The 19,383-nt window shown below is 33.3% G+C and overlaps 1 protein-coding gene across 1 annotated transcript in view; it reads left to right on the top strand.

The window, feature by feature from the left end:
• ADAMTS20 (ADAM metallopeptidase with thrombospondin type 1 motif 20) overlaps positions 1-19,383 on the top strand; it is a 198,429-nt gene that overhangs the window by 131,871 nt on the left and 47,175 nt on the right. The gene's annotated exons all lie outside the window — the stretch shown is intronic.

Raw genomic sequence — 19,383 nt, 5'->3', positions numbered from 1 at the left:
TATGAAATGGTTATAGGCCATATTTTTTCTATATGTTTCCATGTTAAAGAAAGTGAAAATGTCCATGTTTCCATGGCAGTTCTCCTATTTTTCAGGCATAATGCTTCAGGAATGTTTAAGAATCTCAAGAAATTGTTCTCGGTGTTCCACAATATCTATGTGCTGTATATTGAGGCTGTTTATAAAAGATATATAAGCATTCTTAATATTAGTACATTTAAATATCCCAAATTTTTGTTATAGAACCTTTGTGTGTTACCTTCCAATAGTTTGAGAAAATCATATTTTAATTTCTACATTATCACATCACTCAGACATTAACTTTTTTATGTTTATTCCTAGTTAGGAATAAACATTTTTAAGTCATTTGATTTTTTTTTTCAGTTTTAATTTTTAATTGATTTTTAATTTTTTGATCATATATATCATTCTCAGTAGAACATTTTAAGAATGTGCCCTTATATATATGTATTATATAGTCATACATTGCATACATAAACTAGCATATGGTTATGTGATTTCTAGAAGATATACAAGTGTAAATTTAAAAGGGTAAGTTGAATAATTAATGTTAAATATAATTTTTATTTTGTGAATAGTAACTTTTCTCTCACAACTGTTCTAACCATTTAATTTTTTTTAAAGTAGTAGACTATTGCGTTACTTTTGAAAATTTTGTTTCAACACTGTGCTATAGCAGTTTTAAAATATGGTTTATTTCAATATGTGGTTTCAATAACTTCTTTAGCTGAAAAATATACCTCACAAAATACCTCCAAATAACAAAGTTTATCACTGACCAGTAATTGACTTCAAATCCAGTATAAATAATTATTGGAAAAAAATTGAAATTTGCTTCGCAAATTTCTATTTTCCAGGTCATTCAGTTCTTGAAGTACTACTAAAAGAAGCTATAGTTCAATATTTTAACAAGAAGCTTTAAAACTCAGTGAAACTTTGAAATATTCAGAAGCCATTTAAATAGATTAGAAATTTTTGTTTCAACATTTTAGAAATACACAATTGGCATATTGTTTCTGAAATGTTTGCTTCAAAGTTTTAAAAATATGCACTTGGCGAGGCTGGGCGCAGTGGCTCATGCCTGTAATCCCAGCACTTTGGGAGGCCGAGGCAGGCAGATCACGAGGTCAGTAAGATCGAGACCATCTTGGCCAACATGGTGAAACCCTGTCTCTACTAAAAATACAAAAATTAGCTGGGCATGGTGGCGCGTGCCTGTAATCCCAGCTACTCAGGAGGCTGAGGCAGGAGAATCGCTTGAACCTGGGAGGCAGAGGTTGCAGTGAGCGAAGATCACACCATTGCACTCCAGCCTGGTGACATAACGAGACTCTGTCTCAAAAAAAAAACAATGCCCTAGGCAAAATCACCTAGCAGGAGAAACGTTTCCAAACAAAATGTTCTCTCCTGAGTAGAAGGAGTTTCCAAAAGTAGTTGCTTTCTCAACTACTGCTAAATGTTTTCTTCACCTTAAAGACTAGATATTAGGTACCACATTTTTCTCATAGAAAAATATTCAGCAAATTTGGAACAAGCCTCTTTTTGGTAATATAAAAATTGGTAATTCATCTTTATGAGCCCATTCATCATTATGACTTTAAACGTAACCAGCAAAAGTCTGCGTGCTTAAAACTAAAACATAAACCAACCAGCAGCAGCAGCAGCAGCAGTTGTAGTTGCAGTTCCTCCTGGCACTCCTCATCTCACTACAGAGGATTTTGAGTTTATACGTATGATAGAGTTCATGTATCTTCCTCAGTGTGCATGTATGAGCTGCAGTGAGTACACTGAAAGTGGATGACAGAGTGATGGTCTCCTTCTTCTGTCAGGAAATCTAATGAGTTATAAATGTTGTACGTCAGACTGACATATAGCCCCATGTAGTAAATCTTGCTTATTTTCCTGGAGTGTATGAGTATATGTCCTAAAAAATAATGTTTTGGGTACTCCAGTGAATCACCCTTGCCACCTCTGAGCAATATATCTGTTTGAAAGGCTGTGACTTAGAAACTCAGATACTTACGAGGAATATATGTTCAATAAGATCTCTCAAAACTTATAAATTGGAGTCAGTATTGGAATTACGTAATTTGTTTTTATAGCCACCATTGACTGCTTCCTGGTTGTAATCCTCACCCCCTAGATTGTACTTAACCTCATACACTATTTTACCCAGTTCCTAACCAGTGGTAGGACATATCTAGGAAGGTACTTTGTTATCACATTATGTTGTAACATGGCCTTTTATGTATTAAAACTCTTATACATTCTTATATGTTATACATCTTCTTGTAAGAATTAAATGAAATATTGCAAAGTTTTTGATAGTTCAGTTATTAGGTCACATAGTAAACCCTTCTGTGTCAGTTAACTGAACTGAAAAGTGATCCTATTAGACAGCTTTTGATATTTTGCAGCTGTGACTCAGGGAAACCCAGAGGTCTTAGAAGTAGTTATGAAGGGAATCCTGGCCATTGCACTGCCAGAATTGCATGTTACCATTCCACTCAAGATTATTGAGATCCCATATCTACCAGGCACTGGGTTAAGAATTGTGGAAAACAAGATAAATAAGAATGGCATACTCTCCTCAAAGGACTCACAGTCTAGGAAAAATATTAAATATACATGCAAATAACTATAACAAGCCAGAAAGGGATATCATAGGAAGTCAAAAAATATGCGTCTAATTGGAGAAACATGAAAGGATTTATGGGAGAGAAGGTGTCTGTCTAAGGATTGATGGGTAGATAGGATTTTGAGTGGGAAAAGAGGTACCAGGTAGGAGACCACCTATAGCAAAACCATAGAGACCAGAAAAAAATAGTTCAGTTTGGCCGGGTGCGGTGGCTCACGCCTGTAATCCCAGCACTTTGGTTGGCCGAGGCGGTCGGATCACGAGGTCAGGAGATCGAGACGGTGAAACCCGATCTCCACTAAAAATACCAAAAAAATTAGCCAGTCGTGGTGGCGGGCGCCTGTGGCCCCAGCTACTCAGGAGGCTGAGGAAGGAGAATGGCGTGAACCCGAGAGGCGGAGCTTGCAGTGAGCCGAGGTCGCGCCACTGCACTCCAGCCTGGGCGACAGAGCAAGACTCCGTCTCAAAAAAAAAAAAAAAAAAAAAAAAAAAAAAAAGGTCAGTTTGACTTGTTTGTAATGACAAGCCAGTTTGTGAAACTGGTTTGTGAGAACAAGGGGTGGGCATAAAGTTAGAAATATGAACTGGGGCCATGTCAAAGAGGACCAATGAGGATCATGCCTCAGAAATTTTGAAAATTCTATAGGTATAGAAAAACTAATTTTTTTTTTTGGACTGGGTGTCAGAACTGTGTCTTGAGAAGATTAGTGGACAATTCTCATCATAAAATATCAGCAAACTGAAAAGTGAAAGACTAGAGATGAAAATTCAAGGAGGGAATGTTCCAAAAGCCGAGGATGATTTAGGGGCCATTCATGCAGCTAGTCATCAAATGTTTATGGATTACTCACCCAGAGCACTCAAGTGTCTGTAGGTAGAGTAGAAGAAGCCAGTGGAGGAGTGATTGATGGGGCTGTTTTTGATCCAAGGGTGGGGTGGCATCTGAAGGTGGGAGTAAAAGAGGTATAAGACAACATCTGAACACAATAAACTTGAGAAAAGCCATGATGGGTAATTTTGAGATCAGGGAAGTTTTGGACTTGAGGAGATTAAAAGTTTGGGCAGTGAGTGAAAAAGTCAATCTGAGAACACTAGGATTACACATTGCAGTGTGAAAGGCCCATTTGATGATGCATAACAAGATTTTGGATTAGATAGTCTCATGTAAGAGAATATAATCTTGACTTTACCAAAAGAAATGTGAACTTTCATTTACCAAAAGAGTTTGAAGACGTATTATTCCTAAGCCTTGAAATATTAAATATTAAGTCTATCCTAGATCTTGTAGGTAAGAATAAGAGCTGTGGCATTAGAATGCCTCAGTTTACTCCTGTTTTACTCAGTGACCTTTGCCAAGTTACTTAGCATTTCTAACATTTCATTTTCTTAGAATGAAAATAATAGCTAACTAAGGAGGGTATTTTTTAAGGATAAAATGGAATAGGAAAAGTGGTTGAAATAGGGCCTGTTATATAAAGGCTTAATATAGTTTGCTTATCCAGTAAGTATGTATTATTTTTCCTCGAGTTAGAAATCCAAATATAGTAGAAAAGGCTAATAATATTTCAAACAATCTGAAACAAGTCTACTTGAGAAAGTTGTACTCTAGTATAAGAGAGGAATCAATTTGGACTGGAGTTGTTTTTTTAAGCAAACTTTTATGGAAATAAGACATCCAGCAAAACGTCAAATCATAATGGTCCAGTTCAATGAATTTTCCAAAGTGAACACACTATGTAGACAATGCTCAAACCAAGAACATCAGCACCACAGAAATTCCCCCACATCCCGCCTTGCAGTTACTATCTTCCCAAAAGGTAACCCCTTTTCTCACATCAAACATAATAGATTCATTTGCCTGCCTTTAAACTTTATTTGAATGGAACTTAGAAAATTTGTGAGAGTTAGGATACTGTACTTGAGACTCAATTATGTTGCATGTAATTGTAGTTTTTCATTGCAATCTAGTACTGTATTGTATAAACATATAACTTCTATGACTTGTATATAACTTGCATGACTTCTATGAATAGATGAATTAATATGATTTGTATTAATATTTATCATTCAGTTGACAAATATTTGGGATTGTTTTTAATGTGGGACCTACAAACAATGCTGTGATGAACATTTTTCAGACATGTCTTTTGGTGAACATGTATATCGATATCTGTTGGCTAGGTAGCCAGGAGATGAATTGCAGGATCTTAGTGTATCTAGTGTAAACTAGTGTAGTTTTGGTACATAGTATATGACAGTTTTCTAAAGTGGCTGTATGAGAATTTCAGTTGCCCCAAATCCTTGTCAACACTTGATATTATCAGACTCTTAAATATTAGCAATTCTAGTGAGTGTGTAGTGGTATTTCTTTGTGGTTGTAGTTTGCATTTCTCTGATGGCTAAATTGTTTATTCCCAGGGGATATCATATTTTCTGAAGCACCTATGGAAGTCTTTTGTCCACTTTTCTGTTGGATTTTCTGCATTATCTTATTGATATATGGGAGGTTTTTTTTGTTCTTGATATAAGTATCCTGTTAAATATATGTATTGAAGGATATATCACCTCTTCATTTCAGTCTTTTATGGTCATCCAATCCCAGGAATAGCTACTGAGAAGTAGCAATAGTAAACAAGTTTCTACTTCTTTGCATTAAGTAGATAGATGGGAGGTTCTGAGAGAATTAAAGTGAACAAATATGGAGAGAACAGCAAACTGTTCTGTTTAGAGAATGGATGGCTTGTGTGTAGCAAAGATTTATTTTAAAATTATTTGAAAGGCAAACTTTTTAGGAGGGAAAACCTGCTACTTTACTCTGCTGGTTTACTTAAGAGAAGAACGATTAGTCTCCCTGCATTATTTCTCCTTTTAAAAAATGTTAAATCCCTAATTTATAACCTTTATGAATTTCTATTAAGTTTATTTATTCAGTAGATATATACCTAGCAGTTACTGTGTGTTAGATACCAATAGATGTAGAGGATAAAAATACAATTAGATCAGGACATAAGAGAGTTTTTATTACAGCAGGTTAAAAAATGTTAAAATGAAAGAATATACATATGGTTAGTTCTGCACACACAATCATGTGAGTGCAGAGGAAAGTGCTTAGGAGTGTGGTGGGATGTGGGATGGGAACGATTCCTCAAGGACTGAAAAGGGAAGAAATGAATTTTCTTCTCCCTGAGTCAAGTTTCATTATTGTTAGCTTTTTCAGGTATTTTAAATATCAGTTTGATATTTGGTAAAGAATTCCACCTCTGGAAGTTAGAACCCATTCAAAATCAGTAGAAACTTGCAACGAAATTAAATTTGCAGGAAAAAATAGTTTTATAAAATCCATTTGATATGTTTAATCATTAAGTATAAATTATTGAAATACTTAAACATGATTGTCGCATTATTTTGAGACAAGTATTTCTTTTAAGGTGATATTTATTAATAGTAAGAATTACTCTAAATTAAAATAGCTCTAAAATATGAGTAACAACATACCTAAAATACCAAAGCAAGCAGTCAGATTTCTACTTTCTTATAATCATTAAAATTGTCAGGAAAAGACTTGCCCACAGTAGAACCATTTCTATTTCTTTCCTATAACTTTTTTCAAGGTGTAAACATTGAAAAATTTAGGAAAGTTCATGTCTTATAGTAGATTTTGCCCATCATACACAAACCCTATAATATTTGATAGAAAAAATCAGAAGACATTTTGTATCATTAATGATTAATCATTCTGTTTGGGATGCCATTAAATATAGTGTGATAATTAAAATGTGTGAATGATAATGTATAAATGATAATGTGTAAACGATGTGACTATGTTCTTTTTAGGAGAAGGTAAGGATAAAATAAAATTTATACTGATACACTAATAAAAAAATTATTACTGGCCAGAAATGGTGGCTCACGCCTGTAATCCCAACACTTTGGGAGGCTGAGGCGGGCAGATCACAAGGTCAGAAGATCGAGACCATCTTGGCCAACATGGTGAAACCCCATCTGTACTAAGATATAAAAAATTAGCTGGGGATGGTGGTGCGTGCCTGTAGTCCCAGCTGCTTGGTAGGCTGAGGCAGGAGAATGGCTTGAACCTGGGAAGTGGAGCTTGCAGTGAGTGAGGTTGCGCCACTGAACTCCAGCCTGGGCGACAGAGCCAGACTCCGTCTCCAAAAAAAAAAAAAAAAAAAAAAAAAAAAATTATTACCTATTCTGCCAACTAGAGAATCTATCTAAGGGCAACCTCTTTATTGTTTATTCGCGGGCCTTAGGAGAATTTTCACATCTAGAAATAGGGAAGATAATCAGACATGATGCCTCCCTCACTCGTGGACATTTCTTCTGTAACAGGGAGCTGGCTCACAGATAGTGGCTCAAATGGAATCCTGTCTCCTTGTCAGCATTTCTCCTCTAAAATAGGCAAGGTGTCAATCAGGTGAAATCAGGAGAACTTTCTTGTCTCTGCTGATCTACAGGATACCCGTTAGAATCAGAACGAAACAACCGAAATCTTGAAAAAGAGATCTATTACGTGCAGCTTTCCTTTCAAGGTTATTTTTGTGGGACTGAAGATCATTCATCTCTGCGCCATTCAGATAAAGTAGATTGCATATTTAAAAGGTCTTTGTTGTACATATACATTGCAACTTTGTAAAACTTCACCCTTTAAATAAAAACGGTCAAGCAACTGAATTTTCTCTCTATTGAAGAGTAAGCGTAGAATAGTATATCAGATCTTACATTTCTGGAGCAAAAATGTTAGACAATTTGAAGCTTTGTAATGTAAAAAAAGTATAAAAATAATTTGAGTAGAAATACGCGAAAGCATATATAAACCTGATTATCTCTATATATACAAATTTGCTCCTATGGTTTTTTCCTACATAGCATCGGTTCATTTCTTTATTCAGTAAACATTTATGGAACTGGTTTCTGCCGTTATTGAGTTTAGCATTCTCATTTATGATTTCATCATTTTATTCAAATTTCTAGTATGTTAATAAGGTATTCCATTTATTCATATATGGTAAAGTAGGAGATTTAATATTATGGTATACACTGAGGAGGTACCTTAAGAGATTTCTTTGTATTTTATTAAATGTTCTCTCTAAAGTTTTCTGTGTCACTCGGAGGCTCTGAAAATTTTACATAGTTATTTTTAAAGTCAAAATGTGGAGAAAACTATGATGAATAAAACTCAGTTTCTTACAGATTGAGGAAATGTTTCTTTATATTTTTATTTTTTTTTTGGATGCTTAGAAAAATTCTAGAGAAGTTTTTAAAAGAGACATTACTTGGAAAGATGTTTAGCTTATGGTATTAAAAAGCAGATGCTGGGCCAGGCGTGGTGACTCACGCCCGTAATCCCAGCACTTTGGGAGGCTGAGGTGGGTGGATCACCTGAGGTCAGAAGTTCAAGACCAGCCTGGTCAACATAGTGAAACCCTATCTCTACTAAATGTTCAAAAATTATCCGGGCATGGTGGTGGGTGCCTGTAATCCCAGCTACTTGGGAGGCTGAGGCAGGAGAATCACTTGAACTCAGGAGGCATTGGTTGCAGTGAGCTGAGATCATGCCATTGCACTCCAGCCTGGGCAACAAGAGCGAAACTTCGTCTGAATAAACAAACAAACAAACAAACAAAAAACAGATGCTTTTTGAAAACCAATTTTATCAAAAGCTAAAATATAAAAGTCTGGGGAAAACTTAAAGGTTTCATTTAGACACTTGATGTCATAGTAAAAGAGGCAATATAAACCTTTGACACTTATTTGATAGTTTTGAAGACTAAAGGATGGCAGAATCCCTTTCTGTCAAAGGATGCCCCATAATTCAGGTAGAATTTGCATTTTTCTCATTTGAGTAAACAACAATAATGCAATGTATTTTCATTAGTTCATAAATACTGTATATATCTAAAGAGTTAAATTATTGTGATTCTTGAAATATTTTTAAGATATGATTTTCCCTCTCTTTTAATCATATCTTTAAAATTGGGAAGGACTTCCAGTTTTCTCTCTCTTATCCCTTCTTATCTACACAAAACATAAATTCTTTGAAGACAATTTTCAATTGAAGTGTGTAAAGCTTCAATTGTGTCCTAGTGAAACTTCCTAAAGTTGGAGGCCATACATAATACAATATAGCCCATTTCTTTTTAGGAAAACTAAATAAACATTTGCTTCCAATTCTCATTCTGCACCCTGAAGTAAGAATCAATCAAATTCCTCCTCTATAGGGTAAATATTTGAAGACAGTTGTTTCTCTCTGCCTTCTGCTTTCCAGAAATCCAAGTCTTTCCTCCCCTAGAAGTAATCTCTAATCCTTTCATCTGTATCTTTTGATAGTTACCCTCCATACTGCCAAATAATAGGCTTATTCAGCTGTTTCTGGATATATCCAAACAAATTTACCTATTGACTCCCTTTTATAGAGGTTGAGAATTCCAAATTAATTCCAAATAAATTTTGATGAAGTCAGCAGTGCTGCAATGTCAGTGTGGAGCCAAGTAGTGTACTGTACTTTGAAACATTGCTCCTTTCTTACACAACTCTTCATTTTTCCTGGGGTGGATTGCTTATTTTAAAATTTGCTTAGTTTTGTCATGTTTTAATCACTGTTTTTTTCCTCAAGGGCTTGAACAGGTATGTAAAATCTCTATGAACGGTTTTTCTAAATGCTCAGATATTTCTTCTATTTTGGACTCCTTCCAGAGACCCCTCCACCCCTAATCTGCCTCCTCTGATCTGGCATGGATGACCTTAACCCTGCTGTACCAGTCTCTCATCCTGTGAAGTGTTTTCACTGGTATTTGGTTTTGATAACTTTTTCTTACATCACATATGTTTCTGTTTTTGGTTTACCCTCTCATACTAAAACACTTCTTCCTGCCTGTACCTTCCTTAAAAATGAAAAAAATGAGAGGTACAATTTTCTTTCTGTGCAAACCTGGAACTGTCTTTAGTCAGTCCTTATGTTGGAATAATTGACTAGCTATAAAATTCTAGCCTGAAAATAATTTCCCTCAAAATTTTTAAGGCATTGCTTATTTTACTTTAGCATTCTGAGCTATTATTGAGAAGTCCAAATGCATTCTGATTCCTTCCCAGTTGAATGTGCCCTTGTTTCCATGCCTGTTCCACTGAAGCTTTTGGTATTTTCTTTCTGTTTATCCCTGTCATTCTTACAGTTTCTGGTGAAGTGACTTAGTGTTTACGAATGTGCTTAAAATTTACTTTTCTAGACATTCTTTCTGTAAGCTCTTTCATTAAAAAGATTTGTGTTGGGAAAATTTATTGTATTACACTTTGATAATTGCTATGCAACCATTTTTTAAAAAACTCTTTCTGGTTAAATATTGGGATTCTTGGATTGGTCTTCTAATTTTCTTGTTTTTATCTTCCTATTTCTACTTCTGTCTTTTGATTTTACTTGATGGGAAACTTTATCAATATTTAAACTATATATTGAAATCTTTATTTTAGTTATATTTTTTAATTATCAAAATGTTTTACTTGCATTCTTATTGTTTTAGTGTCACAGTATTCTATTTTTGTTTTGTCCATATAGGATCTACATTTCTGTCATAACTACAGTGTTTTTTTTTTTCACGGGATTATTTCTCTTTATTTTCTCTTGATAAAGACACACTCAGGATTTGAGAAAGGAAGTAAAAAAAAGGAATACAGGTTTAGTATGCTTTTAGATAATTGTGTCAAGCACTATTTCAGGTTTCTTCATACATTATCTAATTTAATCTCACAAGCACCTTGGGATGTAAGTGTTATTATTATCATAGCTTCTGACAACTGAGATTCAGTTGTAGCCCTCTGATACCAAATCCCATCTACTACTAGATTTTTATTCTATCTGCTACTCTCCACTAGTGAAAATGATGAAACCTCAACTTAAATATTGATACAAATAGTTAATTTTGTGTGATTAAAGGCAAAATCTTAGAAATTAACTTAAATTCATTGAAATATGAAATTAATCTCTAAAACATTCTCCCCTCAACTTTTTTTTACATATGGAAAACAGACATTAATATGTGCAGTGGGTGTGGTCTTTTAATCTCAACTCTGACATTTCTCTTTTCAAAGCATCCTTAGAACTCATTTGTTTCTCATCTCAGAGTACTCTGTGCGTATTCCTTTTTAGGACTTTATAACCCTACTTAAAAGCAAACTTCTTGGCTTTATGGCTGTTAACTCCCACAGCTAGCACATAAAACATTTGTGGGAGCTTGAAATGGTAAATCCTGCTATTTTGTTGGCACTTGATTTTAAGAATTTTGTAAATGTTACCATAGTAAGTAATGCTTTAAAAGACTATTTTTTTTTAAAAAGGTATGCTTTAGATATTTTTCTGATCTCTTTATCTTTTTATGGTCTACTCACACTAGTTTTCCGCATTTGTCAGTCCAGGAAGGCAGACGGTCATGCTTCTGGATGCAGGCTCTCAGGGGTAAGATGGGAGTGGAGTTTTTATAATGGAATGTGGCACACATTCTTTCAAAAGCAGTGTTTCATTTGATTTGTGTAAAACATTAAGAAAAAGTAAATTCACAACAATGGCCCCCAAAAAATTGTTAAAAATAGACAACATTTGCATTATTCTCATATTAACCATACCATTTTTCTCCATGTCACCCTATACTTGTAAAAGTTCATGTTACTGGATGAGTCAACAAAATCTCCAAACAGGAACTCTTTAGATGAGTTCCACTTGCTAAACAGATTTTATAGAGGAGTCTGAAATGTTCATTTCCCCTTTGTAGTACATACAAAAAATATTATTAGAAAGTTAAAAGTATAAATTACAAGCTTTAAATGAATGGCAGTTTTTCTTGAGTATTTTTTGCTACAAATAGTGCTCACATCTTGAGTTAGACTTACATTTACTATTGCTTCTACCAAAATAAACTCAAGTTCAATAACTAATGTTTGCAGGTTTGAAATGATTCTTTATCAAAACTTATTATTGAAGAAAATTAATCCAATAATTGAATCCTTTAATTCTCACTCACTAGGATGGATGATTTCTTGTTTCGATTTCCTAATAGTTATTTGTGGAAAATAATATTATAAAATGAGATAAGTGAGTATTTCTGTACAAGATACTTGCATAAATTACTGCAGCTTTCCCTCAGGTTTTACATTTGAAAGTGAAAATAATCACAAAACTTTTCCAAAGTTATAATATAGAAAATATTAATAATTATAGTAAATTATCTTTAAATATTACTTCCAATTGAGTTAGATGAATTACATGTAAGTTCTCTCATATTGCATTAATTAGCCAAGAACTGTAAATCCATTATGAGTGTACATACATGTACATATATGCTCAAAATAATATAAACTTACGTATTATTATTACAATGATATTAATTTAATCAAAGTCTGCTGGATATATTTGTTGTTAATCATTTGGTCTTTTCCTTTAAGTTGAGAGTAAAATATATTTGCAAATTAATCTGATTTTTAAATTTTTAAATGTCTGGAGCTACAAATTTTAAATATGATTAGATGCAATGCAATGGAATGAAATATTTCAGTGGTAAATATTTTTAAAACCAAATGCTTTCTTGGCTTATTAGAGCTGAATAGTCAAAGAATGCCTGTAACAAGTTAAAAAGGACATTTTCAAACTCCATTAAACTTTAAAACTGTAAGTATAATCCTTCAGGAAGCACTATGAATGGGGTCCCTGTTGATGGATTTAGTGTCTTACTCCCTAGAGCACATGTGCATTGAATTAAAGGAACAGTAGCAGTACTAATTTAAAGTTGACACTCTACTCTTAATATGCATATTTTGTCAATTTTTTTGTTTTAAGCAGAAATATATCCTACTACTCTATTATAGCTACTTTAATGTTTTACTTTGCTAATAATTGAGACGCTCAATTTAAAAAAGGTTTCTTCATTCTAGGGAATTCCCTCAATTACAAAGTAGTTGTATAAACTCATATCTAAGATTTTACTGTAGTGGGCTTTTCTCTTAGATCTACAAGTATCATTGGCTTCTGGAAGATTTCAGAACTATTGGGGTTTATATTTAGCCTCTGTTTTATTTAGAGAATGTTATTGTAGGCTTCTAAAACAATGAAAGACATGTACATGGATGCATACACATGATAGCATTTTGTTTCTCAGAATATCTAATTTCTGGTCTGTTTTGACTTGGAATTCTATCATTTCCTGATTTAATATGTTGTTTCATTCACTAATCTTTTATTTCATAATAGTGTTCTAAAGACATTTAATATACTCACTCAAACATCATTTAAATAATTATTTAGCAAAATAGCTATAATATGTTCTTTATTAAAAATTTTTAACTTTGCTGCAGATGCATGAAATAATTTAATTTTGAAAAGAGATAAAAACAGGATAAATAATACGTATAATAATGTTGAAAAGTTCACTGATACATTTGGAACTGCCAAAGACTAAAGAAAACACAACTAATCCTCTCAAATTGTTCCAAGAGAGACACTCCAACATCTGATTATCTTTAACTATTATAATATGTGGATGTTTAAAGAAAAACCACTCTATTTTATGTATTGTATGATACATCTTATGAAGTTGCACTTACCTTGATGGAAATGATTTCTGGTTTGTAATGAGAAGGTGGATTTGAATTTGTGATATAATTTGTGTATAATACGTGTGTTTCCTTAAGTTTACCTTTACTTAAACAAAAATGTTGCATGAACCCTCAGCATGTTTTCTTTGGTTGTCTGCAGAAATTAGCTAATACCTGGCATGCAATGAGCAATAGGATAGACATGATACCCAGCCATATGGTTGTAAGTGCTTACATTTTCAATGATGACTTATGCACCTTGCTGTCAGAAAGCAGACAAAGAGAAGTTACATATCTAGTAATAAAGTAAAAATGTGTTGTCTGATCATTTGATGACTTCTTAATTATTATGTTTTGAAAAAAATTCAGAAAACTTCAAAAGCCAAAGTGAAATTGAATAATATCACCTCATTTATTTTCACTCAGTTTTGTATTTTCTTATCATCATTTTTTGTTTAATAACAATAGAGGACTAAAATAAAATGATTGAGGGAGAAAAACGATAATTATGAAGTTTATGTCTAGTTAGGTTATTTATGGTAGCTGAAAAATTAAGTGCAATAATTTTTAACCACCCCCAAAACGGTTTTTGAAAAAGCATATGAAATGTTTACAATTATATTATCAAATTTTGAAATATTTAATTTATTTATTGATGATGATGATGATGATGATTAGAGAAGAGGTCTCGTTCTGTTGCCCAGGCTGCAGTGCAGTGGGGTGATCATGGCTTACTGCAACCTCCATCCCCTGGGCTCCAAGGATCATCACACCTCAGTCTCCCAAGTAGCTGGGACCACAGATGTGCATCACCATCACCATGCCTGGCATATTTTTATTTATTTATTTATTTATTTATTATTATTATTATTATTATTTTTTTTTTTTGTAGAGATGAGGTCTTATTTTGTTACCAGGCTGGTCTCAAACTCCTGGATTCAAGCAATCCTCTGGCCTCAGCCTCCCAAAGTGCTGGGATTACAGGCATGAGCCCCCTGACCTGGCCTCTATTTCATTTTAAATATTTTTCTTATCAGCAAATGTGGAGGCATGTTTAAGGAGTAGTAGTTTAACTGTTGTAAGATACTTCTAGTTCTTACTGATTGACCTGGAATAACTAAACAATCTCTGCTTCAGCAAAAGAGTCATTGCCAAATTCACTCATTGAAAGTTTGTTCAGCTGGCAATAATTAGGCTATGTGCTGATTTAGAAAATTTTAAATTAGAACACAATAATTTATATGAAGGAAACATGTATGAAGGTAAACTAGGTTTTCTTTAAAGTCCCTCTCAATAATCAACTTTATCTTAGTCACTAAAAATATTTAACATAAAACTTACAGTTGATGTCAAAGCCTTTTTCTAATATTGTGTTTCAAAGACTAATTTTTAGCGTATTAAATATTAGTTTTGATACTTACTCTTAGAGAAGTTTAACTAAAGTTTAAATGATTAACATAAAAACAAATATATATATACCTTCATCCATAGATGAAACTATGTAGTAGCAAATGAAATGGATATTTGCTACTTTTCTAGCCAAGCTTAATTAAAAGATCCAATGGATAAATAATGCTTACTCTTAATTTTAATTTCATTTTATTTTTTATACATCAAACTTCAGGCATTTTTTTCAAATGGCCAGCTAAGGGATTTTTATAGCTAAAATTGAGGATGATCATTACTATATAAAATAACAATTACATTGGAAACGTACCATCTAAATCAGTTCATGTGGGCCAGCGGAATATCTACCATTTCAGACAAACATTGGTCAGTAAATTGATGCAAGATCCTATGTTTCATGGTGCATTGGTATTATTTCCTCCTTGTAAAAGAAAGGTAGAATGATTCATGACACACTAAATTAAAAGCGAGTGATTCTGGGTGCTTTCTGTGTGTGCGTTTGTGTGTGTGTGTGTGTGTTTCCCTATAATATGTCTGTTCTCAGCAGATTTTATAGTCTGGAAAAGAAAAGAGACATAGTGTTCTATTGACACTTAGAGGTGTACTGAGTGTAGCAAGGGAGAAAGGGTGCTACCTAATCTGGTCTAAATTGGACATCAGACATCCTTCATCAGAGAAGGGAGTTTTGAGAAGAAATGAGATTTAAACTCAGCACTGAAAAAGACGTGGGGATGAAATGGGTGAACTTGTCGGCGTGGGAGGAAATGATATGATGACATGTGCAATGATATGATGACTTCAGCTGGGAATGACAGAGTATTTTCCAGGAAACGACATTCATACGTTGACTTTCCATCTCTTCTGTCTGTCTCGTCTTCACTATTCCATTTGCTTTATGGGAGACATTTTCAGTCTTGTCCTGAATCTAATCAGTGTGATGTTCTGCATTACTCTTTTTAGTTCTTTACTGATTTTATTTTATTTTGCATGTTGTTATAGCATTACAGATGTCTTTAGAGTTTTCTTAGTTTGGCTATTTCTCTCTTTTAAAAAAAAATTCCCTTTCATCTTACCTTTAGCCAGAGATGTATATGAAATAGGTATCCTATAGTTACCCAGCTTGTAAGATCTATAAAGGGCACAGTTTATGCGTGACTAGTGTAATAGTTACTTTTCAGGGATATACAATTACTAGTTAGGGTACATATTAATTCTAACTGGTACCTGTATGTTTCCCCCTACTGTCAGAAATGATACAGTGCCAGATCAATATAAGAGTTTAGGGAAGCCTCAAAAAAAAAAAAAAAAAAAAAAAAAAAAAAAGGCTTCCATTTTCTACAGCTGAAGCTAAATGAATTTTATTTCCTTATTTTATTTTGTTTAATAATTTAAGTTTCCAGAATTAATCAACAAGATACCCACAAATTAAGTCAATACGTTCATTCTTCTGCAGCATCCTTATAATATAAACAAAAAAATCCACACCTCAAATATGAGAAGTAATCTTATTCTATAATTATGTACAGCTTTTCTCTAAAAATAAAAATATACTTGTTCCAAAGTTATCAGGTTAGAGGGGACTAATTAACTTCAGCTCTCCATCCTGGAAGGCAAAGTACCAGCCAACTAGAACAACTCTAAAGAGTCTACTACATTTTCAGGGCTTGCAAATTTTGCATTTGTTTCAAATGCTCTGTTTTATCTTAGACATTTGTCTTCACCTGATTTATAAGAAGTATCAGTTCGGGGGCACTTGTATGTTTATTTAGTATCACTACTTCTGAAATGGGTTGTGTGCTGTATCTACTGTTCCATAGTAGTCATGGAAAAAAAAATCTCAGCAAGAGTTTAAGGCTATGTCAATTAAGGGAACTAGGGCTGATTTTTGAGAAAAAGTCTCTTGATGAGAATGCTAGAAATGAATTATACAGCATTAAATAAAACCTCAAAAGACTATGATGGTGTCAGGGTTATAAAACAGAGGGAAAAAAACAACAGATTGCTGGGATACCAGAAGAAAAAACTGCATGTTTGAATACTCCTACCAAATGGGCTATTTTGTGGAATCCTTACAACTCAGAATGTATTATGGTTTGAAAGGAAAGTATCATTTCACTAGTTGTTTACTCTATGGATGCCTCATTCCAACTAAAACATAACTCTTTGCATAACACGTCCTTTTTTACTTTAGAGAAATTCCCAGATGGAATTCCATCAGATATGATAAAATACTGGACTTATTCCTCTTTAAATCTTGAGAATAGAATCTGTACTTACCCTCTTCAGATCTTGGAGAAAAAGAGCTTTACTTTAAAAGTACATCTAAAGCATAATTTATTTTATAATTCTTTGATTTTGTATTTTTTTCTGTCATTCCTAGAAGACTTTTGGTTTTTTAACCAATAAATATATTTCATGGAATTTAAAAATTTTAAATAAATTATTTTAGAGTTTAATAAAAGCAAATTAAAAATTGCTTATACCATTAATCAACATCCATCAGCTGATAGTTATTACACATGCCACTTTGTAGGTGACATGGGTGATCTAAAAGGACTTGCTCTCCAGGAAGCTGGGTAGATGAAGCACGTGACAAAAATTGAAAATGCAGAAAATGATGAAGTGCTAAAAACAGGGTAGGACTCAGAAGAGTTCAGGGAAGTGAAAGATTGATGTGTATTTACCCTAGACATGGGATTGAATTAGGGCTTTAAGGATAATTATTAGAGGAAGTGATTAGTCTAGGTAAAGGAAATAATGAGTTAGGCCCTGTTTTTGAGCAAATGTGTCACATTAAAGAGAAAGCAATTATGCTTAAAGAGAGCAAAGATTTGCATGGTGAAAAGCAGCAAAATGTAAAGTTGGAAAGGCACGTTGACTAAAATTTGGTGGATCAAGAAAGCAAGGAGTATAAGTTTAGTTTGCTATTAAGACAATAAGAAACCCATTGTCAGCTCTTGAGCAAAAAACAAAAGCATAAAATATGCTTATAAATTATAAAATATATTGACAAAAATAGATTTATGTTTAAATTATGTTCGATAACAGTCTGGATTAGACTAGTAATAGATTATACTAGTTTAATAGATTAAAGTAACAAAGAAGAGAGAGAAGCAAAGATGACCTAAAGTTATAGAGTAGAAGACTATTCAGTTTCTTGAAATATAATTCTTAACTTTGGCAGTGTACTACACATGTGAGTTTACATTCCACTCATAGATAATGCTTATAGAGGAAATGTATTGCTGAATTCTTAATTAGATTTGGAATTTAACCTGTCTCCTCTTATGTTACATAGCTTTGTAAATGAATTGGCCATTCTTATCAGAAATGTCAACAATTTACTGTATATTTACTGGCTGATTCTTGGATTCTTGGCATTGTTAAAAGAACTCTGGGAATTTTACAAAACAGACACATCTGGACAATGTCTAGATAAGTCATATCAAACATACACATAAGACCATTCATCTTTGTCCATCAACAAACCTACCTCTCCTTCAAGAATGAATTTAAATATTACCTTCTCTTTGAGCACTTACAAATATCCTAGAAAGAAATGGCTACATTTCATGAATTTTTAAATTCCATCATGCTTTTTATTGTATCCTTTTAATGGTATTTAGTATCGTGTAGTGTTTTTGTTTTTCTGATCTTCATTGAGTGCAATATTAAGACCTACACTGGTATAATTCACTTCATAGATGATGTGTATCATTTAGATTATAACCACTTTGAGGATACATCAAGGGCAAAAGCAAGAGATGCTGTTTAATGAATCTTTGCATGACTATTCACAATAATTATTACCTTTTAATAAAGTGGCTAGCAGAGGGAGTAATAAATGCTTCCTTTGTTCAAAAGGTAACAATTTAAAAGTGTTATTTTGGGGAAAATTATTCTCCCATGTGTGAACATGTACATAACCAAAGTAGTCAGCACACTCTGTGGTATATACTTGATACTCAATAATATTTGATTTTTTTTAGTATATAATAGGTTATACTCTGAAAAATAAACAATGAAGAAAAGAAAGAGGCAGGGAAAGTGCCCAAGATACGTGGTCAGGAACAGTAAAGCATATAGGTAGGTCTAGATCAATAGAAGGAAAGAATGTATCTTAATACAACATATGAAGATCCATTAGAGATTTTCACAGAACCAAGTGTGTTCTAAGTGGCATGGAATGGCTGTAAGTATTAATGAGGTGGAGGAGAGGTAGAGAACATCTAAGATATGATGACAGTTCTTAATAATCAATGCATTATTGCAACATATTGCTAGTAATATAAAAAGGTAAATTATCTCCAGACTGTTCATTTTTTAAAAGTTTAATGTATTTGAGTATCAAATAGTCCATATAGTCTAATATTCTATGAATTCACAATATGCATAAAGTGCATAATGTGTTTCTAAATGAAACCATATGCCAGCAACGGTCTCAGAGGAGTGAGAAAGGTTGTCTGGACTCTGACTTCTTTGCTTAGCTTTCCCCTGGTACATATATCATGCTGAAATTATCGATACCCTCTGTGAGACTATATGAAGGAAAATGGTGGAAGAGGAAGCTAATGTTTACTGAGGATCTATCAAGTGTAGTAGGACTGGGTTAGACATTTCATATGCTCTATCTTATGTTAATCTTCACAACAAGTTTGTAAGATTGATGCTACTACTCATGTTTTATAAATGAAAAAAAATCAAGGCTTGGACAGGTTATG

This window comes from Nomascus leucogenys, chromosome 11 (genome assembly GCF_006542625.1).
Source record: "Nomascus leucogenys isolate Asia chromosome 11, Asia_NLE_v1, whole genome shotgun sequence".
Lineage (NCBI taxonomy): Eukaryota > Metazoa > Chordata > Mammalia > Primates > Hylobatidae > Nomascus > Nomascus leucogenys.
The sequence above is the reverse complement of the archived record's forward strand: the minus strand, read 5'-3'. Positions and strand labels throughout refer to the sequence as shown.